This window comes from Protopterus annectens, chromosome 5.part1 (assembly GCF_019279795.1).
Source record: "Protopterus annectens isolate FY-2018-M chromosome 5.part1, PAN1.0, whole genome shotgun sequence".
Taxonomy (NCBI): domain Eukaryota; kingdom Metazoa; phylum Chordata; order Ceratodontiformes; family Protopteridae; genus Protopterus; species Protopterus annectens.
Genome location: NC_056736.1, coordinates 390,123,440 through 390,136,019, shown reverse-complemented (window position 1 = coordinate 390,136,019; position 12,580 = coordinate 390,123,440).

Genomic DNA, 12,580 nt, shown 5'->3' with positions numbered 1-12,580 from the left:
CCTCCCCTACTTAAATATTCTAACTATGAGGTTGCACTACATGCAAAAACACACAAAACACCACCATACAAGCTACATTTTCCTTGCACACACACATCACAGCAACAAAACACACTAACACACACCACAGCCCCTACCCAATACCCTTAACACATCAACACTTACCTGAATCCATAACCACAGCGATACACCAGAAGCGCTAATTCAAAACCTCCGGTATGCGAAGTTTTGAATTTCAAGCTTTTGAGGTTTTGTTCTTTTCAGGATTCCACTTTATGGGCTCAAAATACTGAATTTTGATATTTCAGTATTTCAAGCTTCTAAAGTGAATCTATATATATATATATATATATATATATATATATATATATATATATATATATATATATATATATATATATATATATATCCTACTATTGTGCCCCTGTAAACTGCTTTTCCAGTCTGTCTTCCCAATCTTTTCTAACCTCCTCTGATTCTTATAGTTGTCATGCAATATTTTATATGCCCTTCTAATTATCTCTTTTTAACAACAGCATCTGTACTAGATTCAACTACAAACTCCACCAAAGTAGGCCTTTTACTTAAGATTCCCTTATTCCTTTCTCTTTGCCTATACTCTGATATCAATCTCTGGTTGTGGAGGCAATCTCTAGCCTGCAGTTCAAACTTTTTATTGGCCTCATCTCACTCTAGTTCCTTTCCCTCTCTGGTTATTTGCTCTCAATACCTTGGTTCCTTTGCCAGTTTTCTCCAGTAAAGTCAAGTCCACGCTTGCCTATTTTCTGTACCTTTACTTGCAGTCATCCCTATTGTCATAATCTCATTTCTTCATTCCAATATTGGCTTAGTTCTCAGAATAATTTCTGCAACTTTATGTATGTTCTTTATCCTTAAGGATATGTATCCAAAGTCCCTCTCTCTCTCTCTCTCTCATTATTTCTTGAACCCCCCTTGCTTCATCACCATCCCTTTACACAATGAATTATAACCTTCTGCTTGTGTTAAGTATATGAACATTAACTCTGTAGTGCTAAAATATCCATTAAGGTAGGTAATCCTAAACCACCTTGTTCTATTGGAAGGATCAACTTACTCCACTTAACTCTTGTCCTCTTCCCCTCCCAGATAATTTACTTCAACTTTTTATTAATAATTGTCTACAGGACTACAACTTCTCTTACTGATAAAAATATGCATGACCTGAATATAAAAATGTTGTTGTTGTTGTCTTTCGGCTTTTCCCAGTTAGGGGTTGCTACAGCGGAACTCCGGTCCACTAATGATTGGCAGTAGATTTTCACGAACGCCAAGGTGCCAGCTCCACATTCAACCTTCAACTAAGGCATGCCCATTTACGCATGTCTTTTGAACGCCCACCCAACCGAGGGGAGGACATGCAGACTCCACACAGAAGGCACTCCCTGCACTCTAGCCGAGAATCAAACGGGAGAACCTCTTGCTGTGAGGCAACAACACTACCGCTGCACCACCACAGCATACATGACCTGAATATAAAAACAAGGGGACTAAAAACATCCTCATTACTTGTATCTTACTAGTCATATCCATAAACAAGAACTTTCAGTTTTTGTATTATCTTCCCACATATCCTTAGCTTCCATAATGGAAACCTTTTTAATCCCTACTCTTAAATACTTCATATTATCATGTTCCAATAAATATGGGTATTGCATAACCAAATCCATGTATGGGTATATATTTTATAGCTATAACATTTGTTTTATCTACTTTAATTTTATATCCCCAAAAGACTTGAAACTGTCTAAAAATGTTTCACAATACTGAGATGTCCTTTTCTGGATATATCAGGTACAAAATAATATTGTCTGCACATAAAGTCAACTCTACTCTACTGATTATATCTTTACATTTTGGAGTCCTAGTTTTCTTTGTCAATAGTTTTAAATATAAAGCAAATAATAAAGGAGAAAGAGGACACCCCTGCCTGCTTCCTCTGTTCAGAGACAACTTATTAGAAAGGAACCCTTCCACTTTAATTCTTGCCTCTGATCTTTCATATCTTTTATATATCCTCCTAATTTCTCAGGGAATTCAAATGCTTCCATTGCCCTACTCATAAAATCCCATCTTACTCTGATGAATGTTTTCTCTGCATCAACACCCACCAACAACAGTGGTATTTTCTTACATTCTGCTTCCCCTGGATCATCATTGTTCTATTAATGTTGTCAAATGTTTGCCACCCCCCACAAAACCATGCTGATCCATGTCTATCAGTTTTGGCAGCACCATTACCATTCTTTTAGCTACTATAGACATAAACACTTTATAATTATGGTTTAAAATGTAAATGAGTTTATATGAATCATGTTCTGATGGGTCTTTACCATCCTAACATAATACAGCCACCACAGTTTTCTTCCAAAATGTTGGTGCTGCCACTTCGTTTAAAATGCTGTTAAACAAAATTTTCCAGATCTGTATTACTTTCTTCCCTCCTAAGTTCCAAACTTCCAAAGGAATACCATCTGTTCCTGGAGACTTCAATAAAGCTTGATAGTACATCACTATTTTTATCTCATACCTTCCTATCCTAACTGTGAAGTTTTGAGCCTCGTCTACCTCTAACCTTGGCATAATTATATCTTCCACAGATATTTCAATTTCTGCTCTTTCTTAATTTCCACATTTTTTCTGCTTTAAACAGATTTACATACATTTTCTGAACTATTTCTAAAACCTCTACAGGATCTCTGGCTATTTTTTCTTGTCATTTATTCCCTATGTTTTGCAACAACTTTTTCTACTTTCTGTTGCCCAAGTCATTGTGCCAAAACATTTTGTGCTCTACAGTTATTGTAAGAATTTATATCATTGTAAGACACTGTTATGAACTGGAAACAACTGGAATGAGTGTATTTATCTGTTAATCACCCAGAACTGTGCTGAACAAGTGACAGTCTATCCTTTATGTGCCAAGTTTTCTTGTCCCTTTCAAAGAAAGTCTGAAAACGCTGTAGTTCATTTGAGAATGCTGTATTATGTAGAGTGGAGGTAGATGGCAACAATATCTGAATACTGTCTCAATAACAGAGCTGATAAATATGTCCAAAGTTTCTGCATGCATATTCTGATACTCCTGAACAGTATAATTAATATTTTAGAATGCTGGATATTTGATCTGACTTCTGTACTTACATTCAAGTGTCTGTACTGCCTTCTGAGGACTGCACTGCCATGAATTTCTGCATATCAGTCAAAACTAACTAAATGACTGTGTCTGAAGTATTTTCTAATAAAACTAAAGCCCTGTAAATGTCTACACGCTTATTTATCCTTGGTTTCTAAGCCTTGTAAGATCTGTTTATTCTAAATCTATTACACATTCTGTTCTTATTAGCATTCTTGACTGAAGGTTATTTTCACTGATCAAAAGTCCATTTACTGAAACTGTAGGCACATTGTGAAGGCCTGTTTTAATATGGCTGCATTTCTAGACTTATGCAAAGAAAATACTGTATTTTTGTATGTTAAAATGGTACCTTATTTTACAGTTATCAGTAATAGTTGCTAAACAGTAACCTTTCTAAACTCATGCATATTATCCAGATACTCCCTTATTTTTTCTTTAATACCCTACATTCGAATCTCGTCTTGGTCTCTGAAATTCCTCTCATTCTGCAATACTTTAACCTTCATCAGCCCCTCTAATTAATTTCTATTACTTCTTAACCATATCTCTTTTTATTTTATTTCTACCTTCTTTTTAAACTCCATTTTCATTTTAAGGTAGACACTAGCTGTCACTTTCCTACTATGGACACAATAGAAGAGTCTTTGTGGGTTCTGTTAAAGCAGCCTTATTTTATACAAACACATTACGACAGAAGTTTACTGACTTTTACTTAAGTAACTTATATACAAACTAACTGCTGTATTCATGCATGCTTACTCCCTGGCTGCATTCTCAAAATGGCGATAGGAATAGCACATGCTTGATATTTATACATGCACTCTCAGTCTTTGACATGCTACTTAAAGATACGGCACATGGCACATGCTCTCTGATCTACATACTCCCTCTTGAAAAAACAAAACATGCAGTGTTATGGATATTTTGACATGCAGATATTACAGACAATCGTCAGTCATGCACTAATAGGTTCATAGGTAGGTACTAGGCTATTGGCCCTAGGGCCTATATAGGCCTAGCCAAAAAGGTACCCTGGCTTTCGCCACCCAAGAAAATTATTTTCCTGTGCCCCTGTCGAGCAGAACCACAGAGGTGATCCCCGGGGTGAATTTCCTATTTCCCATCCAATCATCAAGATTTTTCTTGAAGAGTGCTAATGAGGAGCTTTGTTTGATATAGATAGGTAGTTTGTTCCAGAGTGATAGGTAGTTTGTTCCAGAGTATGGGAAGTCTCTGGAACAGAAATCTATCCCTCCGGCATGTTCTGTTTATTGTAGTGACAAGGTTTAGGTCCCTAGAGCATGTAGCTCAGAGGGATTGGGATTTCTTTAAGTGGAGCATGTCCAACAGCTCTGGGTTTGACATAGCTTTGTATGTTAGGCAGAGATCGCCTCTGAGTAGGTGATATGCGATGGAGTAAAGCTGGAGTCTTTTGAGATGGTCTGTGTAGGGCATCTGTTTGAGTCCGGTAATCCTCTTTGTGAGGTATTTCTGTGGCCTTTCCAGTTGTTGTAGATGTCTTGTGAGGTACATACCAAAAGGGCCGTTGTAATCTATAATGGGTCTAATGAGTGACGAGTAGAGGGGAACAATGACCTCTTTTTTCCTGGATGGGAAACCTTTTGTGATGAGGTGTGCTATGTAGAAGGATTTCCTGACTACTGTGGCGATGTGATAATCAAAGGAGAGACTACTGTCCACCTGTGTCCCAAGGTCTCTTATCACACTTTCAGTGTATAGTAGACTACCACCTATGTGGTAGCTCATGGGTACAGAGTTTTTACCAAAGGGGATGACAATGCACTTTTTGGCATTGAGCTTGAGGCCATGGCTTTGACACCAGGCATCTGTCTCCATGAGGCCCTTTTGTAGGATGTCCACATCATTAGGACTTTTGATTATGGCTCCTAGTTTGCAGTCATCTGTGAACTTTGTTAGCCAAAGACCTTCTGTGTTAGCCTGTACTTCAGAAAAGTAGATACCAAACAGGAGAGGACCCAGGACCGAACCCTGTGGTACTGCATTTGTCACTGGTCTGAAGTCAGATTTGGAATCTGCTACTTTCACAGTGTGGGTTCTGTCAGTGAGCCAGTTGGGAACCCATCTTGTGACATAGGGATTTATACCTAGTTTAGTGAGTTTATCTATAATTCCAGAGTGGGGGATGGTGTCAAAAGCCTTGGCGATATCTAGATAGGCTGTGTGAACCACCTTACCCTCATCTATGGCTTTGGTGACTGCTTCAAAGAAGTCTATCAGGTTTAGGAGACATGATCTGCCTTTTACAAACCCAAATTGGTGGGGTCCATACTTTGGAGATTACCAATGTCTTTGTGTACAAGATCCATGATGATACGTTCCATGGCCTTGCAGACCAGGCTCATTAGGCTAATGGGGTGGTAGTTCCCGGGATCCGTGGTGGCTCCCCCTTTGTGGAGTGGGATAACCATCGCTGTGTGCCACTCAGTGGGCACAAAGCCTGAGGGGAGGCTATGACTGAACATGGTGCTTAGATGGGGTGTCAGTTCATTCTGCAGTTCATGTAGAACGCAGACTGAGATGTTGTCCGGTCCCATGGATGTTGTGTTCTTGGCTTTGAAGACTGTGGTTTTTACCTGTGCAGCCATGATTACAGGAACGTTGCATTCTTCCAGTATAGAGATGGGCCCTTTAAGGGGTGAGAGGGGGGTAAAGGTAGCACTGAACCTATCTGCCAGGATGTTGGCAATATCAGTTGGTTCTGTATATTTAGTGCCATTGTGCTGTAACTCAGAGCAGATCTGAGTTTTGCCATTGAGATTCTTGACATAGCTTTAGAATGCTTTGTGGTTGTCTTTAGAATCAGTGGCAATTTTGTTTTCATAACTAGCTTTGGAGGATTTTATGAGGGATCTCAACTTCTTACTGAGGCTGACCAAGGAGTTCCTCCAATCATGGGATTTTATTCTCTTTTTCAACACTTTCTTTCTTCTGTTGTAGAGTTTGTTTATGGCAGGGGGCCACCAGATTGTCTTCCTTTTTTTTGAGGATAGCATCTTGGTTCTGTTAGGGATAGCACGATCCATGCACTCGTGTAAGTGCTTATAAAGTGCATCTATGTAGGATTCAGCAGTCATACCTCTATTGTCTGTCTGCATGGCAGCGCTGAAGTTTGCCACTTCTGTCTTAAGAAGCGTGAAGTTGGCTTTGGAGAATTTTTTACGGTGGTTTCCCTAATGGAGGGTGGGGGTGGGATGTGGATGTCTAAGGTGATAAGCTTGTGGTCGGGTCTGATGATCGAGGAATTGATCTCTGGTGTGGAACACCGGTCGTCCATGTTGGTAATGACCAGGTCTAGGATATTGCTGGCCCTGGTGGGGGTGTGGATAAGTTGATCCAAGGCATTGGAATTTATGAATTCCAGAAAATGTTGAGCAAAAGTGTTGGTACATGTGTAGTTTTCCCAGTTAATGGTGGGATAGTTGAAATCGCCCATTATTAGGGTGTTGGTGGGGGATCTGTAGCAAGTTACAATTTGGATTGTGGTCTTGCCCAGAGTTATTCTCCACTAATAGTGTGAATACAACTAAAGAAATCTGTGCACCACTATCACGCCAAAAAAACAACGGACTCCACTGATGAAAATAATAGCACACACTCTTAAAAATTAATCTTCTTTATTACAAAATACATTCGATTAAGCACTTTCATCCACAGTAATGTGGACTTCATCAGAATAAATTCAGTTAGCTAATTAATGCTTTTATATTCGTTTTTAGTTGCCAAAACAACCTCATTAAAGACATACCATACTTTTAAAGGGCCAAGCATGTCCATATAAGTAAATACAAAAGTATATGTATAAAAAAGCAACTTAGTCTGTTGACAGTCATCACATATGTCCTACATTATTGATCTGTAAAATCTCAAAGTATATAATAATATTCTCAATACATTCATTCAAAACTGTTATATACTAACAAATTAAAAATAATATGTTGAAATACATTAATGTATCAATACATGCTGTTTAATCTGATTCAAACCTTGGCATTAAAAATGAGACTAATGCACATACCAACAAATCTATATGAACACATCAGTCAATGTGAACCATTCCATGATGTAATGTACCCAAATAATGTCCTATAACCCACAGTGAAATTAAATAAAATGAACCATCCAAATACGATGCCTACCTATGCTTGCAACTGTAAAATAGGCTTAATTGTAATATGGTCATTCAGACCCAGTGTATTTAAAGCATCAGTTAACAGTTGCCACATAGTCTCCTTATACCCCAACAGTGCTTTGTTATTATCCTGCCTCAGGCCCATTTTACCCTGTTCAAGTATTGCAAACTTAAAATTATGTCCATCCCCCTTCATTTCCAAATGCCTATATAGGGCGTTAGTCCTATCCTTCTTTCTAATGTTATACATATGGTCGTATATCCTGTTAAGGCATCTCTCCGTTTTGCCTATACAATAACATGGACAAGCCATGCACTTAGCCATGTATACAACATATTTGGAATACAATTCCCCTGCATGAAGGTGATCTTAGTTTTGTTAACATTTTCAAGGACCATACCCTCATCCTCAAGTATAGCATAGCACTGCCTACAATGTCCACATTTCCTAGTATGTTTATTGTCATACAATGTCCTAACAAAACTCTGCTCCAAATTCCTTTTTAAATTACTTCCCATCTTGTAAACAAATGATGGTGCTGACCCCACCACGTCCCTTATGTCATTGTCTGCCAATAAAATATTCCAATTGCTAGTCATTATCTGCTTTACTTTATTAAAATAAGGTGAATATTCCAAAATACATGCTCTTTGGTAATTCATTTCATTGTTGTCATTATTGCTAGGTGCTATTTTAGATAAAGGATTCCTCAGAATGGGTGGATATTTTTTACCCCATTCACTAATGATATACCTCTTAACGTCATCTAACATATGTACGGGTTATCCTCTCTGCCTAAACATGGTCCAAATAGATTCCATTTCCTTAACCATATCAGAGTATTGTGAGGTCATACGGGCTGCTCATATACATTGTCCCTTGAAAATATTCCTCATTAATTTTCTAGGATGATTACTGGTGTATTCTAAATAACTATTGGAAAAAGCTTCCTTTCTATATATGTTAGACTTAAATCTACAATTGGTATTAGATATATATGTGTCAAGATATGCAGCACCCCCAGAGTTGCAACTGTGGGTGAATCCCATGTTCGCAAACCTGGTTATGTTGGATTGGGAGAATCAACACATCTTCAAGAGTAAATATTACAAGCACATATGACATTACTCCAGGTTTTTGGACAACATTTTTCTTTTGTGGGATGGGCCTTATGAACTATTTGAAGAATTTATGAAGTATATCAATAATTTCACTACATTTTTATGATTCACTCTAACTGACTAAGCAGCTCACCCTACTATTCAGGCATGACCAAAGGGCAACTTCAGGTGCACTCTCCAGTCCAGCTGGTGAATCTGGGCATCCTGAGGCAATGTTACAACTGCCTCATGTACACAGACAACCCTCTCCTCCTACCACAAAACACTAACATATGTGAGAGATGCAATTATACAGCCAAACTGGAAGCTAAGCTGTCTCCACCCAAGACTGGAACAGACAGTCAAGAGGAGAAGGTTAGTACTTGCACCACAACTCCAGCTGCACATAGATCTACTAAAACAGCACTGGCAAAAAATACACATGAATACACAAAATCATACTCAGGGGCTCTAAATAAAAACCTGCAAAAGCATCAGAGACCTCCAAAGCAGACACCCAAACAACCTGCACTTCCCATCACAAACCAGACGACACATAAAACACAAAATCAGTGTGCCGCACAATCACAGCCCTTAAGGTGAAATAACATACCTAACACACTAGTAATAGGTGACTCTATAGTCAGGGACACTGACATCCCACTTACAAGGCTGGACAAGCAGAAGGTTATTGTTAGCTGCATGTCATAACACAAGCACTCAGGTCACTCCAGAACAAGTACAAATATGACTCTGTCATTGTTCATGTAAGTGTGAATGATCTGAGACGTACCTCCCTGGACTACATGAAAAAAGACATGGAAGAGCTCTCTGATCATGTAGCCCAGGCTGGTATGACCCTGACCCTGAGTAGCATCCTGCCCTCACCAAGAATGATACCTCAGTATAAAGAAAAAATGATAAATTTCAGCAATTGGCTAAGCTTCTGGTGTCATTCAAAGGGGATCCAGTGTCTGTCTGCCTGGGACGACATGCTCGACAAGCCGCGTTGCTTCACAAGAGATTGCTTGCACCTGTCACCCCTAGGCTTTTGAATACTGGCCAAGGCTCTTGCTGCCCCCATAGTGCCTTTTTTAGGCAAGGCTCAAAAGTCAAACCACCTCCGTAAACAGTACAGTTAACAAAAAACTGAGGGTTATGCTACTCAACGCCAGGAGTTTAAATCTCAAAATGCACGCACTCAAAGCACTCCTCAGTATGGAGAACGTCGACATCTGTGCAGTAAATGAAACCTGGTTCAAGGCTCCAGAGAGCACCCCAGCACTACCGGGCTACAACTCATACCACACGTTTCAGCCACAGAACATGGACCAAAACACAAAAGGAGGGGTTGTAACCATATTCATCAAGGATACCTACACCTCCAGGTTAGTGGCGCAGCATGATACCTCTGAGATCATCTATGTGCAACTAACATTGGGCAAATCTGCAATGCAAATTGTGGCCTGCTACAGATCACACTCCACGACCTAGGACCACCACTCCACCTTTCTGGAGACACTGGAAGACATGAAGGTCCTACCAAACACCCTGATATTGGGCAATTTCAATTACCTACCATTCACTGGGAAAACTACTTGAGTACAAATTCCCAGGCCCAGCGCTTCCTGGAATTCATCAACTCAAATGCCCTGAATCAGCTGATAAACTTGACTACCAGAGGTGAAAACATATTGGACCTGGTCATCACCAACATGGGCAACAGGTGTTCCACACCGGTGGTCAACCTGTCACTGGTTAGATCAGACCATAAACTAATCACTCTGGATGTCCACACCCCACCACCACCCCCAACTAAGGAAACCACAGTAAAAAATTTTTCTAAAGCAAACTTCACCTTACTTAAGACAGAGGTGGTAAGTTTCACAGCCCCCATGCTAAAGAATAACGCTGCCCAAGATACAGAAACCTTTACAAATGCACTCTATGAGCACCTACAAGGATGCATGGATCGTGCCATCCCTAGCAAAACCAAGACTCACTCCTCTAAGAGATGGAAACCAGTTTGGTGGACCCCTGCAATAAACAGGCTATACAATAGGAGGAGGAAACTAGTTCAGAAAAAAGCAAATCCCAAGAAGGAAAGACATCCCTGATCAGTATGAAACTGAGGTCCCTCATGAAATCATCCAAGGCAAACTTCGAAAGAAAAATAGCCAAAGATTCAAAAGATAACCACAAAGCTTTCATTAGCTATGTTAAGAATCAAAGTGGCAACTCATAGATATGCACTGAACTAGTGCAAAATAGCACAAAATATACTGAACCTACTGATATTGCCAACATCCTGGCAGATAGATTCAGTGCAAACTTCAACCCCCTCTCACCTCCAAAAGGGCCCACAACAATACTGGAAAAGTATAGTGTCCCAAAAATCACAGACGCACAAGTGAAAACAGCCCTTTCAGAAGCCAAAAACACAGCGTCAAAGGGACCAGATGGTGTCCCAGGCTGTGTCTTGCACGAACTACAGAACGAACTAACCCCCCACCTAAACACGCTGTTCAACCTCAGCCTCTCCACAGACTACATGCCCATAGAATGGCGCACGGCAACGGTTATTCCTCTCCACAAAGGAGGGGCCACAACTGACCCTAGTAACTATCGCCCCATAAGCCTGACTAGCCTGGTCTGCAAGGCTATGGAGTGCATCATCATGGAACTCATTAACAAAGACATTGGGAACCTCCAAACACTTGACCCGACCCAGTTCGGCTTTGTTAAGGGCAGATCATGCCTACTAAACTGGTTGACTTTTTTGAGACAGTCACAAAGGCCATAGACGAGGGAAAGGTTATTCACACAGCCTACCTTGACCTCACAAAGGATTTTGACACCATTCCCCACTCGGGTATTACAGAATAACTCACCAGCCTGAACATAAACCCCTACGTCACAAAATGGGTTGCCAACTGGCTTACAGACTGAACTCACACGGTAAGAATAGCGGGCTCCAGGTCCGACTCTAAACCAGTCACAAGTGGTGTCCAGCAAGGCTCGGTCCTGGGACCCCTACTGTTTGGCATATACTTCTCAGAAGTACAGACAAACACAGGAGGACTATGGCTAACCAAGTTCACCGATGACTGCAAACTGGGAGCCATAATCAACTCTCCGGCTGACACAGACATCCTCTAAAAGGGCCTTACTGAGATGGACACCTGGCGTCAAAGTCATGGCCTCAAGCTAAATGCCAAAAAATGCATAGTCATCCCATTTGGGGAAAAAAAAACACCCACAAATTACCACATACGTGGCAGTCCCCTTAATACAGAAGAGGTAATAAGAGATCTGGGGACCCAGGTAGATAGTAATCTCTCTTTTAACAATCATATTGCCAAAGTAGTTAGGAAATCCTTCTATGTGGCCCATCTAATTACTAAAGGGTTTGTATCTAGAAATAAAGAGGTTATAGTGCCCCTCTGCTCGTCACTCATTAGACCCATCATAGAGTACAATGCCCCATTTGGGATGTACCTCACAAGACACTTCCAACAGCTGGAAAGACCACAAAAGTACCTCACCAAGAGGATTACTGGTCTCAAACATATGTCCTATGCAGGCCAACTGAATAAACTCTGGCTGTACTCAGTGGCATATAGCTTACTCAGAGGTGATCTCTGCCTGACTTACAAAGCCATGTCCAACTCAGAATTGATGGACATGCTCCACCTAAAGAAATCCAAGTCACTGCAAGACACATACTCTAGTGAGCTAAACCTTGCCACAACAATAAATAGAACATGCTGAAGGGATAGATTCCTGTCACAGAGACTCCCCATGCTTTGGAACAAAATTCCAAATTACATCAGGCAGAGCCCCTCACTAACACTCTTCAAGAGAAACCTTGACGAGTGGATGGGTAACAGAAAATACACCCCTGGGATCACTTCATTGGCTCTGCTTGACAGAGGATCAGTTAATGAATAGTTAAGGATTAGTCAATGGGGCAGCTAAAGCCAACACACTCTGGCTAGACTTATAAATGCTCTCGGGCAGATAGCCTAGTACCTACCTATGATATACAACCATATGTACATTAGGAAGAAGGATAGGACTAACACCCTATATAGGCATTTGGAAATGAAGGGGATGGACATAATTTTAAG